This window comes from Dendrobates tinctorius, unplaced genomic scaffold (assembly GCF_039654945.1).
Source record: "Dendrobates tinctorius isolate UK_male_01 unplaced genomic scaffold, ASM3965494v1 ptg000005l, whole genome shotgun sequence".
NCBI classification, from domain to species: Eukaryota; Metazoa; Chordata; class Amphibia; order Anura; family Dendrobatidae; genus Dendrobates; species Dendrobates tinctorius.
In genome coordinates this window covers 33,784,950-33,796,998 of record NW_027361673.1, presented here as the reverse complement: position 1 = coordinate 33,796,998, position 12,049 = coordinate 33,784,950, and the positions used below count along the sequence as shown (strand labels likewise).

The 12,049-nt window shown below is 42.6% G+C and overlaps 1 long non-coding RNA gene across 1 annotated transcript; it reads left to right on the top strand.

The window, feature by feature from the left end:
- Positions 1 to 7,318: 7,318 nt before the first annotated feature.
- On the top strand, positions 7,319 to 10,375 carry LOC141084614 (uncharacterized). The gene is made up of 2 exons (XR_012231057.1): positions 7,319 to 7,423; positions 8,683 to 10,375. It is a non-coding gene; the product is annotated as an uncharacterized lncRNA (long non-coding RNA).
- The last annotated feature ends 1,674 nt before the right edge of the window (positions 10,376 to 12,049 follow it).

Here is a 12,049-nt window from a genome sequence, read left to right as displayed (position 1 = left end):
CCTGAGAACTAGCAAGCGTGCAGACTAACTGACTTAACACTTTGCTCAGGCACCTCCCAACATGTGGAGGTGCCATAAATTGTGTCTCCCAACCATTGGCTATGAACACTTTTGGATGATGTGCACTGTCTCTTCAAGAGACAAGGGGGCACGCCCTAAGCACTGTGCCTGGGGATCTGCCAGGCGTGTGCAGACTGAGAGCCCGAGCGGTTAGGGAGTCGGCATCTGCTGTGGGAGGGCAGTGTGCAGGGCCCCTAAAGCTTCAGTACTTCCTCCTTTACTCCCCCTCTTCTTCAAGACTGCAAGAAATCTCTCCAGGAGGAGAGGGGAATAGATGTTCTCCTTGGGCTCCCTCAACCTCTCCACGGGACCAAACCCCTTCCAATCCTTTTATCCTCGTGGCCTGAATGTTCTCTACCTTTTAAACATCTTCAGATATGACTGAAGCAGGAGTGGTACCCGGGTCCTTGAAGAAGGAGCTGAAGACAAGCTTGAAGAGACGCACATGGAATTAATTGGGGATCCATAAAGAAGCCAGGAGTTTGAGCTTGTAAGCTACAGCATTAATCTGTTTGTTTGAGAACTTTGAATGGACTGGTGAAGCAAGGGACTCAACTTATACGAAGGTAGCTTAAAACTGACAAACTTTCAAGAAAAGCAAACCTTATCCTCATGACGAAACAGAGGTGGGTCTAGACGTTTCTTGTCCGCGTATCTCTTTAATCTGTTCGGAAGATTTCAATAGTGTTGTCTTCGTGTCCGCCTGGATTTTAGAGAAGCTCTTGATGAGAATTTCAGCAGCAGGAATTTCGGTGGTAGTTGACACAGGGAACAGAATATTGTGGTGTTGACCATACACAACGAAGAATGGAGATTTTGCTAAGGATTCACACACATGGTTATGAGAATTCAGCCCAAGGTAGGAGGCTGACAAAATGCCGTAGGAAGTTGGTTAGGATCTGATTGACCTAGTATACTTGTCCATTGGATTGGGGATGGTAGGCTGAAAAGAAGTTCAGAGTGATTAAGTAGTTTGCAGGTTGCCCTACAGAATTGAGATGTAAACTGGACACCTCTATAAAAGACTATATGGAGAGGTAATCCATGGAGGCGGATATGTTGGATGTACTTCTAGGCAAGCACAGGAGCAGACAGGAGACCGGATATCAGTGTAAAATGGACCATCCTTAGAGAAGTGATCCACAACTACCCAAATGAGGGTACATCCGGCAGATACTGGGAGATTGGTAATGAAGTCCATCGCAATGTGCTGCCAGGGAGCCGATGGTACAGGGTGAGGAAGTAACCGACCGGTTGGAAGCCATTTCGGAGCCTTATTCTGGACACAGAAGGGACAGGCCGAAACAAAATCCATAATATCTTTGTGTAGGGATGGCCACCAATAATGCATAGAAATAAGAGCCATTTTCTTCTGTTTGGTATGACCAGTCAATTTAGATGAGTGACCACACTGAAGGACCGGCTTCCTGTCTTGTTCAGCAACAAAAGCCAGTCAGACCACCTGGCTTAATGAGGATTTAGCCGCTGTTCGGACTGCAGATAGGCTAAGTTCTTCTGATAAGTGTAAATAATTACTGGATGCATCGCTCCCTCAAGCAAAAAGCGCCACTCCTCCAGAGCCAGTTTAATCACCAACAGTTTTCGATCACCTATCGAATAGTTGTGTTCTGGAGCCGAGAAGACTTTGGAGAAGAAGACACTGGTCACCATATGGCCGGAAGGAGACTTCTAGGTGAGGACAGCTCCAGCCCCTGAGAAAGAAGCATCCACCACCAAAAAGAATTGCTTATTGTTGTCGGGTTGGTGCAATACTGGAGTGGAGAAGGCATGTTTTAAGGAGACAATGGCATTTTCAGCCTCCAGAGTCCACATCTTAAGGTTAGAACTTTTGCGGGTCAGGGCAAAGATTGGGGCAATCAGAAAGGAGAAATGTGGAAAGAACTGTCAGTAGTAATTGGTGAATGAGGATCCATAGGATTGCTTTCAGACCGTAAAAACGAGATCACTTCAGGACAGCGGACAACTTCTCAAGATCCATCCTCGGTCCAGTCTGAGAGATGATGTACCCTAGGAATGGAAGAGAGGTTTGCTCAAAGATGCACTTTTCAAACTTGGCATACAAATGGCTCTTCCTCAGTCTCTGTAGAACCTTGCTGACATCCCACCTGTGTGTGGGCATAAAGGGAGAGAACACCAATATGTCAGCCAGGTAAATCACCACACATGGTCCCGAAAGATATCGTTCACTAGTTCTTAGAAGACTGCTGGGGCATAACAGAGCCTAAACGGCATTACACGATGCACATAACCATCTCGGATGTTAAAGGCTGTCTTCCACTCGTCCCTCTGGCGTATTCGGATTAGGTTATACGACCTTGCAGGTCAAGTTTAGTAAAGACTCTGGAACCTTTGAGGCAATCAAACAACTCTGATATGAGGGGCAGAGGATATTTATTCTTCATCATTATCTGGTTGAGAGGCCCCTTTAGTCAATACAGGGATGACATAAGCCATCCTTTTTCTTTACAAAGAAGAATCCTGCTCAATCCATGGAGGATGCCTTTCGGATACATCCGTGGTTAGGTTCTCTTTGATGTATTTGGACATGGCTCAATCTGAGGAGAGAGAATGCTGTGGAGGAAATGGTGCCAATCTCATTAAATACTTTGCAAAAGGCCTCAAGAAACATCTGGAGATTGGAGACAAGAGGATCTCCCCTCTCCCATAGGGCATTGAGCCATGCCAGAGCTTCGCCAGTAAGATGGGAAATGAAGAATGCCACTTTGGCTCAATCAGAAGGGAACGGATGCACCAAGAGCTCAAAGTGCAGAGTGCATTTATTAATGAATCCACGGCATAGAGTATGATCACCAACATAATGTGGTAGAGCTGACAGAACCAGGAACCTAGGTGGTAGGCTGGTGAGTCATGGCTGAGGTTGACAGACTTGCACGGTAGATGCAGGTAGGTGCGGCTAGCATACAGAAGGGCACGGTAGGTGCAGGCAAATGCTGAAAGGCACAAGCAGGAACAAGTAGGAACAAGCGCGTACTGGCAGGTATTAGTCGGAACTAGCAGACAGGGGATCTGAGAACAAGCAAGCGTGCAGGCTAACTGACTGAACATGTTTCTCAGGCACCTTCGAACAGGTGTAGGTGCCTTAAATAATAAGTGTCTCCCAGCCATTGGCTCAGGACACTTTTGGACAGTGCACATTGTCTCTTTAAGAAACAGGGCCTGTGCATATGCCCTAAGCCCAGTGGTCGGGGATCTTCCAGGCATACGCAGACCGAGGAAGCCGCAAAACGAGGATGCGTGAGATGACGGCTGGAGCGGTGAATGAGTCAGCGTCCCTGCCGGGGAAGGGGACTTTACATTGACGCTGATGCTACAACTTGCTTCCAAAATGTATCAGGTTTGTTTAGATATTCTTTTGCATGCTTCTGATTCTGAATTTTATGGTGAGGATGCAGGAGAGGTTTTCTTTTGATGACTCTTCCTTGAAGGCCATATTTGTGCAGGTGTCTCTGAACAGTAGAATAATGTGCCACAACTCTAGAGTCTGCTAAATTTTTCTGAAGTGTTCAAGCTGGGCATTCTGATTTGCCTACCTAGGAATCCTACAAGCAGCTCTCACTCTTCTTCCAGACCTTACGTTGACTCTTTGCTATCTTCTTATAGCCTTCTTCTGCTTGGTGGGCCTCTACAATTTTCCTTTTCAGAGTGCTAGGCAGCTGCTTAGAAGAGCACATAGCTGCTGTTTTTTGGCACAGAAAGCTGGGAAATTTGCATCATCTGGCCTTTCCTAACAATGATACTGAACAAGCCTTAACCCTAATAGGCTAATTAAGGTTTGAAACCTTGGTCAATGTTATTTGAGCACACAAATATCCAAGCGCAAACTTTCACATCGGCCCTAAAATACGAAAGAAATATGTCATCTTTTAACTTTAGTCCTTTTGGAGATCATTTCACATTCAACTTGCTTAACTGTTCACAATAACAGTATGTTTGACCAGGAGTGCACAAACTTTTACATGCCACTGTATATTAAGACACATGAAGCAAGATGATATAGTCTCCAAACAAAATTTAAGGTTGTAGAGCATAAAGCTTTTTTCACAAGACAGAATTTAAAGAACAAAGCCCCAGTAGTACAGATTTTCACCTTTACCTTTCCTCTAATTTCACTAAGGACTCGTCCACATATTAAAGGAAGTCTATCAGCAAAGAATGATGGTTCAAACCAAATCCAGGCACTCAGTACACCCTTCTCGTGACCAAACATATAAAGAACTCTGTCAGAACAGAATTACTATTCAAACCAAGTACAGGCGCATCAGGGTGCAGCCAATTTTTTTTAACCCCTTTACCCCCAAGGGTGGTTTGCACATTAATGACCCAGCCAATTTTTACAATTCTGACCACTGTCCCTTTATGCGGTCATAACTCTGGATCGCTTTCATGGATCCCGGTGATTCTGACATTGTTTTCTCGTGACATATTGTACTTCATGTTAGTGGTAAAATTTCATTCATATAACTTGCGTTTATTTGTGAAAAAAAAATGGAAATTTGTCAAAAATTTTGCAATTTTCCAACTTTGAATTTTTATGTCCTTAAATCATAGAGATATGGCACACAAAAAACTTAAGTAAACATTGCATCAGCACAATTTGGGAACCAAAATGATTTTTTTTAGGAAGCTATGAGGGTTAAAAGTTGACCAGTGATTTCTCATTTTTACACCATTTTATTTTTAGGGACCACATCACATTTGAAGTAACTTTGAGGGGTCTATATGATTGAAAATACCCAAAAGTGACAACATTCTAAAAACTGCACCCCTCAAGGTGCTCAAAACCACATTTCAAGAAGTTTATTAACCCTTCAGGTGCGTCACAGGAATTTTTTGAATGTTTAAAAAAAACATTTAACTTTTTTTTCACAAAAAAATTACTTCAGGTCCAATTTTTTTTATTTTACCAAGGGTAACAGGAGAAATTGGACTGCAAAAGTTATTGTGCAATTTGGCCTGAGTATGCTGATACCTATGTTGGGGGGGAACCACTGTTTCCATGCATGGCAGAGCTCAGAAGGAAAGGAGCGCCGTCTGCCTTTCAACGCAAAATTGGCTGGAATTCAGATCAGACGCCATGTCACGTTTGGAGAGCCCCTGATGTGCCAAAACAGTGGAAACCCCCCGCAAATGACACCATTTTGGAAGCTAGACCCATATGTGGGGGTAAACGACTATTTGGGCGCATAGCAGAGCTCGGAAGGGAATCAGTGTCATTTGACTTTTTGGCTGGAATTGAGATCGGACGCCATGTCGCCATGAAAGTCCCTAATGTGCCAAAACAGTGGAAACCCCCCACAAATGACACCATTTTGGAAACTAGACCCCCCAAGGAACTTATCTAGATGTGTGGTGAGAACTTTGAACCCCCAAGGGCTTCACAGACGTTTATAACGTACAGCCGTACAATTAAAAAATCATATTTTCTTCACAAAAATGGATCTTTTCACCCCCAATTTTTATTTTTCCAAGGGTAACAGGACCACAAAAGTTATTTTGCAATTTGTCCTGAGTATGCTGATACCCCATATGTGGGGATAAATTACTATTTGGGCGCATGGCAGAGCTCGGAAGGGAAGTAGCGAGAATTGACTTTTTTGGCTGGAATTGAGATCGGACGCCATGTCGCGTTTGGAGAGCCCCTGATGTGCCAAAACTGTGGAAACCCCCCACAAGTGACCCCATTTTGGAAACTAGACCCCCCCAAGGAACTTATCTAGATGTGTGGTGAGCACTTTGAACCCCCAAGTACTTCACAGAAGTTTATAACGTAGAGCCATAAAAATAAAAAATCATATTTTTTTCCACAAAAAAATCATATTTTTGTCCCCAATTTTTTATTTTCCCAAGGGTAACAGGAGAAATTGTACCCCAAAATTTGTTGTGCAATTTGTCCTGAGTAGGCTGATACCCCATATGTGGGGGTAAACCACTGTTTGGGCGCATGGCAGAGCTTGGAAGGGAAGGAGCACCGTTTGACTTTTTGAATGCAGAATTTGCTGGAATTGAGATAAGACACCATGTTGCATTTGGTGAGCACCTGATGTGCCCAAGCAGTGGAAACCCCCCAATTCTAACTTCAACCCTAACCCCAACACACCCTTAACCCTAATCTCAGCCCTAACCCTTAGGATTTGTACACATGTTGCGGATTCTGCAGGGGATCCGCAACGGATTTGGCCCTGTGGATCCGCAGCAGTTTCTGTTGCATTTTACAGTATCTTTATATTCAATGGCAAATGAAAAACGCAGTGCAGATGCTGCTGATTTTTCTGCGCGGATTTGCTGCGGTTTTAAATCCGCAGCATGTCACTTCTTTATGTGGAATCTGCAGCGGTTTGCCACCTGCTCCATTACCAGGTGTCAAAACGCAGGGGAAAGCCACAGGATAATCTCCATTAAATCCGCAGTTAAAACGCAGGTCGTTTGACCTACGGATTTAGCCAAATCTGCGCAGAAAAATCCGCAGCAGAATCCACATTGTGTGCACACAGCCTAACCCTAGCACTAACCGAAGCTCTAACCCTAGCCCTAAGCCTAATGGAAATAAATACATTTTTTTTTATTTTATTATTTTTCCCTAACTTAGTGGGTGATAAAGGGGGGTTTGATTTACTATTTATGGCGGGTTTTTATGTTTGGCAGTTGTTGCACGCTTAAAGACGCTTTTTATTGTAAAAATAGTTTTTGCATCACCACATATTGAGAGCTATAATTTTTCCATATTTTGACCCACCGAGTCATGTGAGGTCTTATTTATTGCGGGACGAGTTGATGTTTTTATTGGTACCATTTTCGGGCACGTGACATTTTTTGATCGCTTTTTATTCCAATTTTTGGGATGCAGAATGAATAAAAACCAGCATTTCAAGAATTTCTTTTGGGGGGTGCGTTTACACTGTTCCACGTGTGGTCAAATTGATAAAGCGGTTTTATTCTTCGGGTCAGTACAATTAAAGCGATATCTCATTTATGTCTTTTTTATGTTTTGGGGCTTTTATGCAATGAAAACAATTTTATATAAAAAATAATTATTTTTGCATCACTTTATTCTGCAAGCTATAACTTTTTTTATTTTTTCACTGATGACGCTGTGTTGCGGCTCCTTTTTTGCGGTACAAGATGACATTTTCAGCAGTATCATGTTTATTTATATTCGTCTTTTTGAGCGCGCGTTATTGCACTTTTTGTTTGGCGGTATGATAATAAAGCATTGTTTTTTGTTTTTTGTTTTTTTTTGGTTAGACAGCCTAGTGAGCATGGCACTGTCTGGAACGGTGATCCCAGTGTGGCCACTTCCTTGATAACCCGTGAGGGATAAACTGTGAGTAACGCTAACCGAGGTCAGTAAGAGACTTTGTGTACTTTATGTGGTAACGCTGCATGTTTAACGGACGTTGTACAGGAAGCTACACGCTATTATGTTCATGAAGAGCGGTTTATGCTGATGATTAATAAACCAGATGAACTGTTTAACCTGGAGTGTCCCCGCGTATGCCTCAAAGACCAGCTAAGTGAGTAAATCCACGTCCACTCATTTGGTGGATCTCTACAGCTGTTATTGCCATCTTAACTACATGGGCCTGCTGCATCCTGATAGTGCATTTGTCTGGGCAGGTAAACATCTCTGCCTTCTGTCTGCTGTATTTATGAACTTCTGGAGGATTTTTAGTCCTCTTATATAGTTGCTTTGTTGATTAGGATGCAGCAAGGGCCAATGGTCTTGTAACCTATGCTGCCTGTCCCTTTCGGGTGCCTAATATAATAATATATGCATCACTTGCAGGCAGTATACCACACAGTATGTAACTGGCACCCTATACAAGATTCTTCCATGTGAATTCTAATACTAAACAACCCACTCCATGAATTGGTAGGTGTGCGAGTGCCTGTTAGATCAGTATTTTGCACCTGTGCTGCCTCTGACTTTATCAAGGGAGCTGCTCCGTCCTGCGTAGCGCATTAGTTTTCTGACCTGTGTTGGTAAACCTGGCTGCCTTTTTCTGCTATGATTTGTTTGCTTCTTTTTACTAGGTTTCTGCTGTTATAAATTGTTAGTCAGCTCTGACTACTATAACCAATGGCAGAAAGTTTTAAGGCATAGCAATGAGCCGAGCAAAGGCCACCATTTTACAACTAGGGTGCAAGCAGCAGCTGGATTGCGATGGATTTCAAGCATAGAACAAGTTAAAGGGGACACACATAATTACAGTAGTGAAAAAAAATATTTACAGCTAAAGAGTCCTCCATCAGCAACATCTGCTGTGGTCAGGAGTCTTGTCATCTTTTTTACCACCTATGAGCTCAATCCAAAATAGCTTGGAGGTCATATTTTACGTAAATGCTGGTGTAATCATGATATGTAATCACATGAATTAATTAACTTCAATGTATATAGATATAACCTTTTGTTAGATATTCTTTTCCCACTTGTGACTCAATACACACAAGAAACATGACCAGTACATAAACTTATGATAAAAACTTATTTTAGTTGATTTTTCCAAATAAGCTGTTGTGTGTAGATAAGTAACACAGGGTCTCTGGCTATTATGACTTATCTTGTATCTTCTCCATCTTCAGTTTCCATCTCAAATTTTTAGTCGTTCCTGAGCTGCAGAATGAGTGAAGACTGGCTGGTGAGTGTCTCCCATAGATAGCACATATTGAAAAGTGGAGATCCTACTCTCCTATCTCTATTTCGCATACATAGAAGCAGCCGTACAGAGGTCATTCTACTGCAGTATTGAGCAGTGTTTCTGAGAATCTAGCACTAGAGGGAGACTAAAAACGTACTAATACTGTCAACCTCCTGAGCTTTCTCTGACTCTGCACCTGCTCCGTCTCGTCTCCATAAAAAAATAAAAAGCCATAGGTAACAGCTATAACGTATTTTTTATGCTATATAGTAGTGCATTTAGGAACATAGGTATTCCAATCGTATATACATATAAATAAAATGTATATTTCCCTTATGTAGAAGAAGAAAAGTTTAATAAAACAAATAGTCCACATGCTTGAAGAAAAGGATAAGCAGATTAATATTTAATAAACAATGTTTTTAGTAACCAGTTCCCGTTCCTGATCAAGCACATTTTATTTTTTTATCATATATTTAATTTAAAAAACTATAAAAAAATTCTCATTCACATATTCAAGTAATTTTTTTGTGTTCTTTTTTTATTACTGTCATATTTTCTCTTTTTTTTCTGATATTGGGCGATATTGGTAGAAACAATAAGAGATAAATAATTGTCTGTTTCCCCTATTTTTAACACACAAACACTAAAATGCATTTAAAAATTGTATATCATTCTGTAACAATTATTTTTTAAATATATTGGACATGTTTTTTATGGGCAGAGGGAAGCATGAAGTGCTCTAAAATTTCTTGGTAGATGGCTGTACTGACTTTGGTCTTGATAAAACACAGTGGACCTACACCAGCAGATGACATGGCTCCCAAACTATCACTGATTATGGAAACTTCACACTAGACCTCAAGCAGCTTGGATTGTGTGCCTCTCCACTCTTCCTCCAGACTCCGGGACCTTGATTACCAAATGAAATGCAAAATTTACTTTCATCTGAAAACAACACCTTGGACCACTGATCAACAGTCCAGTTCTTTTGGCCCAGATAAGATGCTTCTGGCGTTGTCTATTGGTCATGAGTGGCTTGACACAAGGAATGTGACACTTGTAGCCCATGTCCTGGATATGTCTGTGTGTGGTGGCTCTTGAAGCAATGACTCCAGCAACAGTCCACTCCTTGTGAATCTCCCCCAAATTTTTGAATAGCCTTTTCTTAACAATCCTTTCAAGGCTGTGGTTATCCAGATTGCTTGTGCACCTTTTTCTACCACACTTTTTCCTTCCGCTCAACTTTCCAGTAATATGCCTGGATAGAGCACTCTGCGAACAGCCAGCTGCTTTAGCAATGATCTTTTGTGGCTTACCCTCCTTGTGGAGTGTGTCAGTGACTGCCTTCTGGACATCTGCCAAGTCAGCAGTCTTCTCCATGATTGTGGAGCCTAATGAAACAGACTGAGGGACCTTTTTAAACACTTAGGAAGTCTTTGCAGGTGTTTTTTTTAATTATTCTAATTTACTGAGATAACAACTTTTGGGTTTTCATTGGCTGTAAGCCACACTCATCAACATTAACAGAAATAAACACTTGAAACAGATCACTCTGTAATGACTCTATATAATATATGAATTTCACTGTTAGTATTGAAGAACGGAAATAAATTAATGTTTTGATGATATTCTAATTTTGTGAGAAGCTCCTGTCCACACTGCCAAAAGTACCAATACCTGGTTGAAAAACAACAGTATCATTGTGCTTGATTGTCCGGCAAACTTGCCTGACCTTAACCCTATAGAAAATCTAATGGGTATTGTCAAGAGGAAGATGAGAGACACTAGACCCAACAATGCAGACGAGCTTAAGGCTGCTATCAAAGCAACCTGGGCTTCCATATCACCTCAGCAGTGCCACAGGCTGATCGCCTCCATGCCATGCTGCATTGATGCAGTAATTGATGCACAAGGATCCCCGACTAACTATTGAGTGCATTTACTGAATATATATTTCAGTAGGCCAACATTTCTGATTTTTAAAATAATTTTTCAAGCTGGTGTTATAAAGTATAGGGTGGTGTGGTCTGGAGTTATGGGGTCTTTGTCTTGCAGCCAGGGGTGGATTAAGGGTAGCCAGGGCCCCGGGCTGTTCAGACTCTGTGGGCCCCCCGGTCATGTGACGGGGTCATGTGACTGGGTCGGGAAGTCACTAGTTTTCATGACACATACTGTGCGTCAAGGAGCGGGAAGGGGTTAAATACTGAGGTAAAAAACTCAGCAAATACATAACGTGTGCACGAGGCCTCACAAATACTGAGGTAAAAAACACCAAATACTCAGCGTGTCCATGAGGCCTCACAAATACTGAGGTAAAAAAACACCTAATACTCTGCGTGTCCATGAGGTCTTACAAATACTGAGTGAAAAACTCACCAAATACTCAGCGTGTGCATGAGGCCTTATAAATATGAGGTAAAAACTCACCAAATACTCAGCGTGTGCACGAGGCCTTACAAATACTGGAAGGCTTCCACCCAACATCTAGTCCTGACTCACCTGTACCTAACATCGAAACCAGCTAATAGTCTGCAAACACCTGCTGACTTGGACCCATGACCTGCCAGACAAGTTACTTCACATGAGTCACACAGAGGCTTCTGCTTCATGAACTTCCCCAGATAGAAGAAGCAGCCTCTGGTGTGCAGTCTGTGGCCACATACACAGGAAGAGATGGTCCTCCTCACAGGCTGTGCCCAACATGGCAGCAAAGGGGTTAACGCCACAGACAAGTCACCATCTCCTCACACACTGGACACAATGCTGCATCTGGCGACGAACAAGTGCACATTGCGCAATGTTAGTCATGTCCCAGATGTTCAGCATGTGGAGGACCTAGGGTGTCAAAAAAGACCCCAGGATTGGAACAGGAGCATGAGAAAGTGGACGGTGGTCGGAGTGGCAGGGTTTATATAGGGGTCAGAGTAAGTAAATATATATATACACTCACATATTACTACATGCGGGTAGCGCACACATGCACAACCTTCCTCAGGTTGTATAAATTTCAACTGGTCAAAACATTTCTCTCAGTAGGCCAAGAAAAAATGTGGCAGGAATAAAGTACACCTCATAGTAACTTATGTGTGGGGCAGAGGTGACAAGACCCGCCATCTTGTGCCCACCTTACTAGAGGTGCCCACTGCCCACATATAACAAAGTTGATGGAAACAGACGACTTCCACTATGATGATTGGTTACTGGCCGCCCGACCACACCCACTTCACAACTAGTCACACCCATGTCCACACCTCAGCCACACCCATTTAGCACTGCTGATCACACTGACTGGCACTAAGGGCACAGTG